This window comes from Perca flavescens, chromosome 13, assembly GCF_004354835.1.
Source record: "Perca flavescens isolate YP-PL-M2 chromosome 13, PFLA_1.0, whole genome shotgun sequence".
NCBI classification, from domain to species: Eukaryota; Metazoa; Chordata; class Actinopteri; order Perciformes; family Percidae; genus Perca; species Perca flavescens.
The window spans coordinates 21,479,181-21,491,929 of NC_041343.1; the positions used below are offsets into that span (position 1 = coordinate 21,479,181).

General features: G+C 35.3%; 1 protein-coding gene across 3 annotated transcripts in view; it reads left to right on the forward strand.

The window, feature by feature from the left end:
- The first annotated feature begins 1,557 nt into the window (after positions 1–1,557).
- The window catches only part of shroom1 (shroom family member 1), a 41,916-nt gene continuing 30,724 nt past the window's right edge, over positions 1,558–12,749 (forward strand). For all 3 annotated transcript variants that reach the window (XM_028596015.1, XM_028596018.1, XM_028596017.1), the window contains exon 1: positions 1,558–1,749. The gene's annotated coding sequence lies outside the window, so the exon portion shown is untranslated. The remainder of the gene's footprint in view (positions 1,750–12,749) is intronic.

The window sequence follows — 12,749 nt, forward strand, 5'->3', positions numbered from 1 at the left end:
AGTAATTAACATTCAGTGTTACTCAACAAAACACACTGTGTACATGCTCATGAGCTCATAAGTAGTCCCAGTGGCCAGAAACTAATTATTTTTCCCATGGAAAAAAGATTATCTTTTTGGAGCTAGAAATGATCTAACACTTTTCATAATGTGTCATGCATTGTTATATAAAAAGATACCTGTATATCTGAATGTAACATAAGTGTGAACAGATGTGATGTAAATGCCATCGACAAAGAGGGAACAATGGCCACAAGTTGGGATATGGATATGAGAAAGTAGCAACACCCCAAATGTATAAATACTCCATTACATGTAAAGTCCTGCATTCAAAATGTTAGGTTTTATGTACAAAAGTATTAGCTATAACATATGCTTACAGTATCAAAAGTACAACAGTTTTTTTTTTAGATTTAGTATTATTGGATTATTATTAGTAATGTATTATTTGTTTAGGAGTATTTTATGTTTTAGCTGGTTGATGTGGAGCTAATTTGGAGCTAATGGAGCAGATAAACATTGCAATGCCTTGCATTTCATAAACTCATAGCTTTGGTTTATAACAACTTATGCAAAGTAACTACAGTTAAATAAATGTAATGGAATAAAAAGTATAACATTCCCATCTGAGATGCAGAAAGTTACATAAAATGGAAATACCCAAGTAAAGTACAGTATTTAACTAAATGTACTTAGTTACATAAGTACTGCTTATTGGAGTGTACTAACAGAGTAAACAAACTAATTTCCCCCTGGGAATCAATAAGGTATACATTATTAATATTATCACTGGATTGTAAATAGTCAATCACTGTCATTATTGCTGTTAATGGTTATGATTGCAATAGTATCACTTACATTACAATAAAATATAACAGATGTTATATGATTTATATGTAACGTTTACATAAAAGCACCAAGCAGCAATAAAAATAAACAATGCCTGCTGAATAAAAAATATTACTGGTGGCCTAGAAGATGTTCATATTTTGTTCTACTGTATCCTGAGCCATCCAAAATAGTGTAGCTTTAGTTGTTTGCTTTAAGAAATAGATGGTGCTTAGTTCATTCTTCTGTGCATGAACAAATAGGTATTCAAAGTAGTTTATGTAGCTTTGCATTGCAGAGCCTCTTAGAAATGATTAGCTCCTTTCAGTCCACAATGTGCTGCCCTGAGAACATTAAACTCTTATGTAGACTGATGTTTTTTCCCCCAATTTGTCTTATCATTTTGTGTTTTTTTCCTCTTGTCAGTTTTTACTAATCATTGATTTGATTCTTGAATATTTCATTTGTTAAACTATTCCCATGCACTGCATGTTTCTTTCAGTGAGTTCAGTAAACATGCAAAGTTTTGGCTTCTGCTTCTTTCCAGTGAACTGAAGGACATCAAAACAATACACTCCCGTTTTCCCTGTTCTGCCATTAACATGGGCTGACCAATAGCATGTCGTGTATTCCTTAAAGTGCCCGCCTCTCGCCGCATCTGATTGGCCGACATGGTACTTTCTATTACCTTTCATCCGCTTCTCTCTCTCTCCAGGGAATAAGGTAAGCTAACTGCGAGCGAAGGAAAAAGGAAAGCTCATTACCGGGTGCTGCGAAGCCTGCGATGCACTGTAGACAACTACAAAAAAGTGCTAAAGTTAATGTATTTCTTTTAACCGTCATTCACTAGAGAAGAGGAAACACACCCGAGAGAAACAAGGACTACGAGTTAAAAACAGCGAAGTGACCGTGAATCAACAGGTACGTGAAGGGGACTTTATTAGCAGCAGGTGCATCTAGTATCACTGGCTTTTCAGTTTCGGTTGTCAACTGTATCAGCTTACCATTTCTAGTAAAAATAGATGTATGAAAATATGTGATATTGAACCAATCTTTATATGTGTAGTTTTAAAAGTTGTAATGCGTGTCGGGGGTAAAATTAACGTCTTTTAATAATCCACAACTGATCTCAGTTCAGTTCTGTTCAGAGCAAGCGTTACATAGCAAATAATCCTTGTTAGTGATCATAGTGGTTTATTATATCTTTGAACATAGTATATTTGTATTGCTACTGCATGTTCTCTAATATAATGATCTGACTTAGTAGGTATATTGTAAGTTTTGTATTTTTATTTTTAATATATCGCCCATTTTAAATGTCTATTCTCGTTTTGGAAAACGTCCTAGGGCTGTATAGTTTGGCTTTCTTAACTGGCTTTTTCTTTTTTTCAGTTCAGATGTTCAGTTTATAATGGATTACATTTTTAGTAAAGCTGAAATTCTCGGTTTCCACCATAAATATATATTGGGTTTTTTAACTGCTACAAGCAATTTAACGTCACCTTGGGCTCTAGGAAAACAACTGACCGATCATTTGAGGATACAAATAATGGTTAGCTGCAGCCCTGCAATGGATAGTGTGGAGACAAACAGTAGTAGTAGATAACTTTATTGTTGGGTTTGCGGCACAGTCGCAAGGCACTACATGACAGGACATCAGACATATGACACAAACAAATAGTCCATACATCAGACACCGACAGACATAACATGAAGAACATAGATCACACACTACAATAATACACTATACACCCTTGGGTATATCATCACCACATTCCAGCAACCCAAACTACTGTTATATCACCACATTTAATTGCCATTTTCATAATTTCTATGTTGCACATTACTTATGCAATATCTGTTGTTGGATGGTATTGTGAGAACAACATAGTATTGTCCTCCTTTAACCTTATCTCCTCGCCTCAAATTGATACCTTGCCCTGAATTATGCACTAGAGGGCCTTTCTACCTAATGACTGGACCATGTTTTATTTAAAGTGGGAACAAAAGGGAAACCAGACACTGGTGTTTTGTGCTGTGGCTGAAACTGAAGCACTCGTGAGGTGCATTGGTCAGATGGTGGGTGCAGGAGGAGCACACTGGCCTCTCTGTGTTTGTTGTGCTGCTGAATGGCCTGCTCAGGCCGCTGACCCAGCTCGACACCACTGCACCCACAGAGTCTGACCTGGAGGCTGCAAAGAGACCCTTACAGAGACGTTTGTGCAGAGTAGACGTGCATGTAGGTGTAATACACACACACATACAGACATACTCATATGTGCACCGAGGCAAGTGAACCCAAAAGCATGCATCAACCTCTTACACACAGGTGCTCACATAAACGCCTGTTGATCCTAAACTCATCTGATGTTGCACTACTTGGATAGTCCTTCACAGATGGATGGTTGTACTTGTCAGATAAGGTAATGACTCATTATATTATATATTGCATTATACCTAGACGCAAAGCCAAAACATTCAAACATGTGGCAATAATACACACATTTGGTAATCGTTGCACAGGTGGTTGTATACATGACCGCATGATGAGGTGGTGTTTGTGTTTGCAAAACGATGAAAGAAGAAAGGGACCCGGAAACAAAAGATTAAACAAATGGAATGGCAAGGCTATGATATGTAAAGTTACCCTGGGTGTTGAAACATGATCTCTGTTTTTTTTCCCTTTGCTATATCTCTCTCTCTCTCTCTCTCTTTCCTTCTACCTCCTAAGGTAACAAAAAAACGTGTGCACAGTATTGATCGATGGTGTGCTGCAGAAAAAGCAGTTCAACAAAATTGAATACATTTGTATATTAGGACATTTTAGACTCAAAATAGCACGGGTAACAGAGACTTTGTGGGGCTGGTTGTTCTTTTAACAGTGGAAAATGTCTCTGGGTGTGTGTAGTTTTCACTTGGATGTTTACATTCTTTCGGTGTCCTTTTTACTCAGCCTACCTCTGTAAAGATGAACTAACTGGTTTGGCTGCGTGAGTGATTACGCTCTGATTAAGTTCAGATGGGTTCAGATTGATTCTGCACCAATAAGGAACATCATAGACACACTAGCCAAAAAATAATTCCATACTAAAAACCTTTGAAGATGTTGCTTGCTGAAAGTGATCCAAATGACATGATAGGATCACACACAAAGTGATACTTTAATTCAGATAAAAACTAAAATGTAACACAATTCCAGAAATAAAGTAAAAATCAAATGACCTATTGCTGCTGTAATTAAATACTGATCACTCTGTATGGTGTCACTTTGAAATCTAGTGAAACTTTCAATGTGATAAATAATGGACAGGGTTGTAGTAGGAAGGTGTCAGAGTTATAAATCAGTTAACAGCTTGTTGGTTTTTACTTTTCTTACCTGTGTTGTATTTTCCCATAATAGAAGTGTGACCTTATTTCCACCTCTTCCTTTGTACCTGCATTATGCGAGGCTTTCACTGGCATTGTTAGTTTCAGGAAAATAAACGTGTTAAGGAAGTAGCTGTGAATGACTCATTCTAAGGGAGTGGGGAATTCAATGGTGTTCAGTAGCGGGTTTTTTTTCACGGTAAAATGATTGACTCGGGCTGGCTGTAATCAGGTAGGAAGAGAATTTGTAAGTGAAAACCATTAACCGCAAGATTTCGATGTCAGCTGATGTGATGAAGTACCATCAGGTTTCTATATGCAATGTTTCAGTAAGAATGGAAGATTGAGAATGAGATTGTGCTTGTAAGGTTAAGCTACGAAGTGAAAACGGGTAATAAAGTTAGACTATTCAGGATGACCTATTCGAGATAAGCTCAGGACATTATGTGATGCAGAAGTACCTTTTCTATTTTTGAATTTTGGTACATCATGGCGATGCTATAACATAACAATTAAACTGTAGTTAGCATGAAGACTAATTAGCATAAGGTGTGGCATTCTGGTTGGTAAAGTCATCATGACGTCCTGCTTTGTTTAGTAGCTAATGACCTTGATAAGATGATGGATGCATGTTTTAGTGCGTGATTGTATTTTTTATTTTTAAGTTTTTTTTACTTCTAATACTTAAGTACATTTAATATTAGACAATTACTTTTGATAATTAAAGGGAAACTTCACCGATTAGCATTAAGCTTTGTATCAGTAGAACCCTGGTAGTATTTTTGAATGACCATGCTTCCCTCCCTCATGTCCCCCTGAGAGGGGAGATCTCTGTATTGAGGGTCTGGAAAAAAAACTCAGATGACGCAAAATGATGATTTTTGCGTCATCTGAGGCTTTTTTGCCCAGAGGCTTTTTTTCTTTTTTCTTTTTTTTATTTGCAAAACTTTACAAAACAAGTTATACACTTTCTGAACAATACGGCATCAGAGATAAACATTTAAATCTAGGGAACAGCATAAATCTTTGATTAAAAAAAATAAATATCAGTGAAATAAAATATAAAAATAAAAGCTATGTATATATAAAATCGAGATGGTCACTTAATACATAATGAGAAGAAAAAAAAATATATAGATATAAACATAGAAAACAATATAATGGCAATATGAAGAGGAATTGAAAAAATCTTGCAGTAGATCAGCTATATAAATAGTTTTCTTATTATTAATAATTTGGATAGACTCAAAAAAGTTCCGGAATTCAATTCTGAGGTGAGCAAAAGCTGGTCGAGATTTAGAAAATTTTGCTTTATGGATATGAAATTTATCTTGTAGAATCAAAAGGTTGACAATTCTGTGTATTGTTTTGTTTTTGTTGTCATAATTAAAAATAACATATTTTGCTTCCAATTTAATTTCATGGTTCTGTTGAATATTTAAATAGTTTTCAACTTTTTTCCAGAACACCACAGAATATTGACACTCCCAGAATAGATGTATAATAGTTTCTTCTTCAATTTTACAAAATTCACATTTATTATCCACAGCCACAAATCTTGAAACAAATTTGTTTGTGGGATAAATATTATGCAGTATTTTAAAATGTAATTCTTTCATTTTATTGTGGATAACAAATGTATACGGTAGAAGCCATGTTGATTCCCATTGAATGTTAGAATATAAAGAGTTCCAAACAAATTTCCCCCTTGGAGTGATTTTCCTTTTGCTATAAAAGTAATTCCTTATATGTTTTATTTGTACATTTATGACTTTTAATATGTATTCCATTAACAAAGAGGATCGGATCCAATTCTTGCAATTCTTGTCTCTCAGAATGACATTTCATTAGTTGAAGAATTTCACTAGGTATAGCATTTATTACCATTTGGTATTCTTTGTGGGTGATAGGAAAAATTTTAGATCTAAGAAATTCCTCATAACTAAGAAGTTGAGCTTCATCATTTTGTAAGTCTGCAAGAAAAATTATATTCCTATCAACCCAATGTTGTAGATATAAAGACTTATTCTTTCTGGTTATGAACTCATTGTTCCATATAATAGTTCTGTGTGGAGAAAAGTTGTGTATAAAACATAATTTTGCAGTGTTAAGCTCGTGTTGATGAAATTTAGATAACGTTTGTGATAACTTAATTTCATTATAACTGCATTGTAATATAAATTGGAGGCCTCCCATTTTTCCAAAAATGGTCTGTGGAATAAAGAACCAAAGAGATTTTGAAGCTTTTAAACATTTTTTTTATCCATTTAATTCTAAAGGTATTGATCATATCCATAAAGTCTATTACTTCCATGCCACCTGCATTTCTTTGGGCTGCTAAAATCTCCTTTTTTAAACGATGGCATTTGTTTTTCCAAATAAAATTTATTAAAATGTTATTTATTTCTTTACAGAGGGATTGATGGATAAACAAAGATTGGATAGGGTAAATAAATCTAGAGATACCGTCCGCTTTACTCAGAAGAACTCTACCTAACATGGACAGATCTCTCTGAAGCCTATTGAATATATTTTTAGTTTTTTGTATTTTGGGCTTGAAATTCTTTTCTTGTCGTACCTTTAGGTCTTTAGAGATCTGAATTCCAAGGTATTTAATACTAGACTTCACTGGTATATCATACATAAGAGTTTCATCATTGTTATACAGACATACAATTTCACACTTCGAAACATTTAGTCTTAAACCCGATGCCAGAGAAAAGGACTGTATTTCTTTAAGTGAGTTTCCAATTTGTTGTTTATCCTTTAAAAAGAGAACTGTGTCATCTGCTAATTGAGAAATTTTGATCTCTCTTTTTTTTTAAACGTCTGGCAAAAATTAGTGAAAGTATTTTATAATCTACATTTAGCAACGTTATAGGTCTCCAATTTTCTAACAGAAGATGATCTTTATCTGGTTTCGGAAGCAATGTTATTACACCTTGCTTCATAGTAGTAGTCATATCCTCACTATCAATACAATCTTTTAACATGTTAAAAAATGGAGTTTCAATTATGTTCCAAAAACATCTATAAAATTCAACAGGAAGACCATCCATTCCTGGAGATTTACCTTTTTTCATTTTATTTACAGCTTCAAGAATTTCAGTTTTTGAGATAGGTTTATCACAATCTGCTTTAAATTCATTCGAAATTTGAGGGATACATTTTCTAATTTTGTTGATAAATTTCTCTTCCTCTGTTTGGTTATAGTGGGAGCAATATAGATCAGAATAGAAACTAGAGGTATAATTTGCTATATCAGACGGATTGGAATTTATAGAGTTATCCATCTTTAAAGAAGTAATATTATTTCTCTTATAATTTCTTTTTTCCAGTGCAAAGAAATAGCTCGTATTTCTCTCACCTTCCTCCAACCATTTTGCTCTAGAGCGTATAAAGGCTCCTTTGGTCATATTTCTGTAAAATTGGTCAACCTCTTCCTTTAGACTTGACAGTTTTAAATCTTCCTCTTCAGTAAGAGTTCCTTTATTTAATAAGGAGTTCAGTTCTGCCATAGTTTTGAGTTCTCTAATAGTGTTACGTTTTTTCATTTCCTTACTATATCTAATGGTCATTTCTCTGATTTTAAATTTAAAAAAACTCCCATTTTTGAACATTATTAAGGTCATTGCAAGAAAAGATATCAGATGCAATAGCTTCCACTGACTTACAAAAGGCTTCATCATTCAATAGATTACAGTTAAATTTCCAGAAACCACGAGATTTCCTGGTTTGTTCTTGTGGATTAGCAAAAGTGAGGGCTATCACTTTGTGATCTGAAAAAGGGGCGTAACTATGTAATGTTTCCGAAACAAATTGTAAAGTAAAGGAGGATAATAACCATAGATCAATTCGAGATTGTAGAGAACCACTAACATTGCTCCATGTATATTCTTTTTGATGAGGATGCAAATAACGCCAGACATCAATAACATTAAGTTGTTCACACAAATGAGATATAGGTTTAAATTTTGACTTAGGGGAAATCCTTGCTGATAATCTATCCATTTGATCATCTGCTGTATCATTTAAATCACCACCAATAATTAAATGAGCGTCTTTGTATTTCTCCTTCAAGTTTTTTAACTCTCCTGCTAGTTGAGAAAACATGTTTTTTGCCAAAGCATTGTTATTATGTCCATATACATTATTTAACACCAGAATCACATTATTTACTCTAAGAACCATGATAATCCATCTACCCTCTTTAGAAAGGTCGAATTCTCACCTTTTAAATTTGTTGAACAAAATAGCTACTCCTGCTGAGTGATTAGAAGCATGACTTAGGTAAATCTGATCCCCCCATTGACTTCTCCAGAATTTCCTATCATCATCACATGAGTGAGTCTCTTGTAAAACAATTAAATCTGCATTAGAGCGACTACAGAATAGAAAAATAGCCTTCCTTTTAGAAATGATTTGTATGCCTTTGACATTTAAAGAAATAACTTTAAGGTTAATAAAAGTAGTGTTTGCCATACAACCAGTAACGTATGTATAAATAAATTAAAAAAAAGGTTTGATGCTTACAAACAAAGTGAACAGAATATAAGAGCTAATAGGAACCCTTAACCTTTGGTAGTTATTAGAAATACCCTGAACACTGGGAGTACCAAAAAAACAAGATATTGACCTGTCTTAAGGCCTTATTAACGTCATATTATTTAATTGTCCACTTGTCAAACATTGACTTGCCTGGTTATCATATCTAGACGACTACACTTGGTGAAGATTTTATGCAACAAATTTCACCCCATCGATGAAGGCGACTGGTCCTTGCCATCTGGTCTTCTTTCCGTCCTTACGAGCTTGCTCAACCAGGGGCCACAGTTTTATTCTGCATTCTCTCTCGGAGCGGGTCAGATCCTCGGCGATACGGAGATTCAGATTCTTCATAATTTCAGCATTGCGCGAGTCCTTCCAAACCTTGTACCTAAAGGTGCGCATGTTGAACTGGATAATAATTGGACGCGGTGTCTTATCATCTCTGGGGCGCCCAACTCTGTGTACTGTGTCGATCAAGAAACCAAGCTTGCTTTTGTCATCAGGTGTGATCTGACTCAGTATCTTCATAACTTCCTCTCTTACATTTTCGTCCACCTTTTCAGGAAGGTTGAGGAGTCGCAGATTCCATCTTCTGCTGTAACGCTCGCCTTCTTCAGTTTTCTCTTTTAGTTCTTCAATGCTCTTATCTAGCTTTTTCACCTTGTCTTCCATCTCCTTTGCTTGAAAACCCAGGCCTTTCACCTCTTCTTTTACCAAGGTGATGTCGGCAGAGTTGTTATTTATCCGTTGTTCAAAGGCGGAAAGGCGCTCCTTCAGCTCAAAAATGGCTTTAAGAATGTCGGCGTTAGAGACCTCGTTCTTGCTGGCACATACTTTCTTTGGGTTTGGACTATTAATCGGAGAGTCTGGAAGAGGCGTACACAAACCTAAAAAGGTGTCTTCCGGTTCCACATCCATTATCAGACCTCCTTTTATGCCTTTTTTTGCGTCTATCTTTGCCATTGTGGTTCACAAGTCCTGTGTTATTAGCTTGATATGCTATATTTGTTTTTGCACGTGTCGTCAATAAAGGGTTGTTTCTGGTCGTCAAAGTTCTTATATTGGTAGCTAACCCTTACTTGTCGGTTTGTCGTCTTTCAAAATCTGATAGTTCAGCAAGTTGCAAAATAATTAGCCTTATCATAAAGCATAAGTACTCAGCTGGTGTTGCAGAGCTTAGCACATGTCAAGCACCACGGTCGCCATCTTGCGCAACCCCTAGTGCATGATTGTAACCGACAGGTATTCAGGTTGTATGACATCATTGCACTGACCACCAGGAAGGTCCCCTTACGCGCTGATAAGAAGATCAGGGTGGAAGATTTGATTCTAGAGTCAGAGCACAGAAGGGGAAGAGAGAGGGGAAGATGTCATATTCAAGTCAAAATTCCCCCGCAGGATTAATAAGTAATGGGAAATATGAGGAAATTCCGACGCTGTTGAAACTAGCAGGCTTATCAGGAAAGGAAACATTAATAGGAAAATGCCTTAATGTTGAATAGCTTTACAGATAATCTGGATGAAAGCAGAAGTAAGTAAATTGAGTAAATGTTACTTTAACATTACATCATTGTGGTAAAACTGTGTGTGTGTGTGTGTGTGTGTGTGTGTGTGTGTGTGTGTGTGTGGGAATTGCTATCACAGAAATAAAACCTGTGACTGTTTTTTGTGACAGTAGTGATGCAGTTCATCTAAGAACCTTTGGTATGACCGTCATATCCATTATTACTTTTGTACTGTACAGAGGTCACCATGGCATTGTCTGAAAGGCTTTCTCTGAAGTCTATTATTGATAATGAGAAAGATTGCACATAAGCAGTCACTTAACCTACGGTGGCTTACTTTTATGTAGGTAGAATGTTTTTTTTGATGAAACTGCTTGGCCAAAAGTAGCTGTAATGATTATCAATGATCAATATATTTGTATCTTAACAATGGCAAATTACTAAATGTAATGTCCAAAGAAATTATCATCCGACTCTGCAGTTTCCCAGAGCGTTTGTGTTTTTCAGCTCATTGTTTTGGTTTTATTGTCGGAAGCTTTACTGTTTCGGTTTGTTTTCAGCAAAAAAGGTCTAAAAACCCACTTTACGCTACCCGCTCAACACCAAACAGCAGATTGACAAAGTATTTAGCAGCTAAAGAGACAGACATTTCCCTCAGGAGTTTGTAAAGAGCAAAACGGAGCTAAAGGGAGAGTGAATATTAGTTTCCTCAGGTGGCCAGAAACACAATTTTAAATGAAAAGCCTACTAACGTTGCACTGTGAATGCTGGATGTGTAAACGTGCAACTGTTTGCTAAAAGGTTTATCATGTTAACTTCAAAGGTAAGTTACTTCCTACCCTGTTACAGGTTGGATTACTTTGTTGCTGTCAGTTATTGGCCTGAAAGGGAAAAACACCCTTCTGCAGTAATTTATTATTTAAAAAAAACTCAAGACATTCACAGCTTTTCCAGCGCCCTTTTGCCATCTTTTGTCTAGTTTCTTCTAGTAATGTGCGATAGAAACAATATGCAATGTAAACAATACAAAATTGGCCTACAATAGAGATTTTAATTATATTGCATGCTGATGACGCGATAATGCATGTTGATGACGCAATCTACCCGCGAAATTTAGAGCCACGAGCTGCAACCGGCTGCAACGCAACAAAATAATTTTCTTTGCCTAATACTGAAATTATTTTCAGTACATTCTCTGTTCCTTAACTAAAAAGACACCAGCTTTTCCTGTTCTCTGCATCTTGGGTGGCATTTAAGAACCAAGGATTTAAACTAAGTGTAGTGCCTTTTAGAATGGTTTGCACTAAAGAAAAGGACCCCAATACTTTAAGCTTTTTCTTTGTTAAAGTCTCTGCAATTAGTGTACTTGAATTTGATTTATCTGCAACATTATATTGTATAATTACAGTTTTGCACAATAAATGTTCTCAAAACTACATACAATGTTTCTTTCTTTTAAAAAATAGATTTAGCAGTTTGGCTTTCCTTAGGGTCTATGTAACCTGTTCTGAAATGGTTTATTATAATTTTCATATATATTTATATATATATATATATATATATATATATATATATATATATATATATATATATATATATATATATATATATAAAGGCTGCAATGTATATTGCAATATGGATTTTAGGCCATATTTCCCATCCCTAGTTTCTTCTCTTTAGTTGTTGCTGGAAAGTTATGTATGGCTCTCTGCCTATTCTGGTTGTCTGACAGGACCACACCTACACTATTGTATGGGCTAAAGGACCCTCATGGGGACATGGCAGTGTCATATGTCATGTGGGTTTGTGTGTTTGAGTAACCTATTTGTATAGGCAGCCAGATTTTTAAAAACTCTGTCCTACACCTTTTCTATACTTTTTGGGGAAATGTAGACGGACATAAAATACAATTGTTGTGGTCTAGACCTACTCTGTAAAGTGTCCTGAGATAACTGTTGTTATGATTTGATACTATAAATAAAATTGAATTGATTTGAATAGAATTGTAACAGCAGCACACTGCAGAGACAATAAACAAAACTCTGCAGCCATAGAGTAATTTAAGGTGGTCTGTAGCGTTCTTTAAAGTTATGTTTACATTCACTATTACCTTACCTTGTATCCTTGAGGCCTAACAAATATATTTTCTCCCTTACAAAACACTTGCAAAGCCATTTTTTCAAAACATTTAGCTTTTTGTTTACATCAATACTATAGTTAGCAGCCTTCTTTTCCTCTGCCCTTGCAGGCACATTGCTGCGTATTTTGGCACATTACCACCTCTTGTTGAATAATGTGAAACCATTGACAGGACTGTGTATCGTGCCACACTTGTGCAATTGCAAAACAAACGATGAGTACTCCTCAGTCCTCATTAAAAATGTGCTCCATAGTGCTAGAGGTCAAGAACTCCACAGGGTACCTTTTTAAGTGATTTGTAAGCGATTTACACTGATCACGGATTGTGAAAGTTTTAAAATGTTTATGTTGTGATAATCAAGG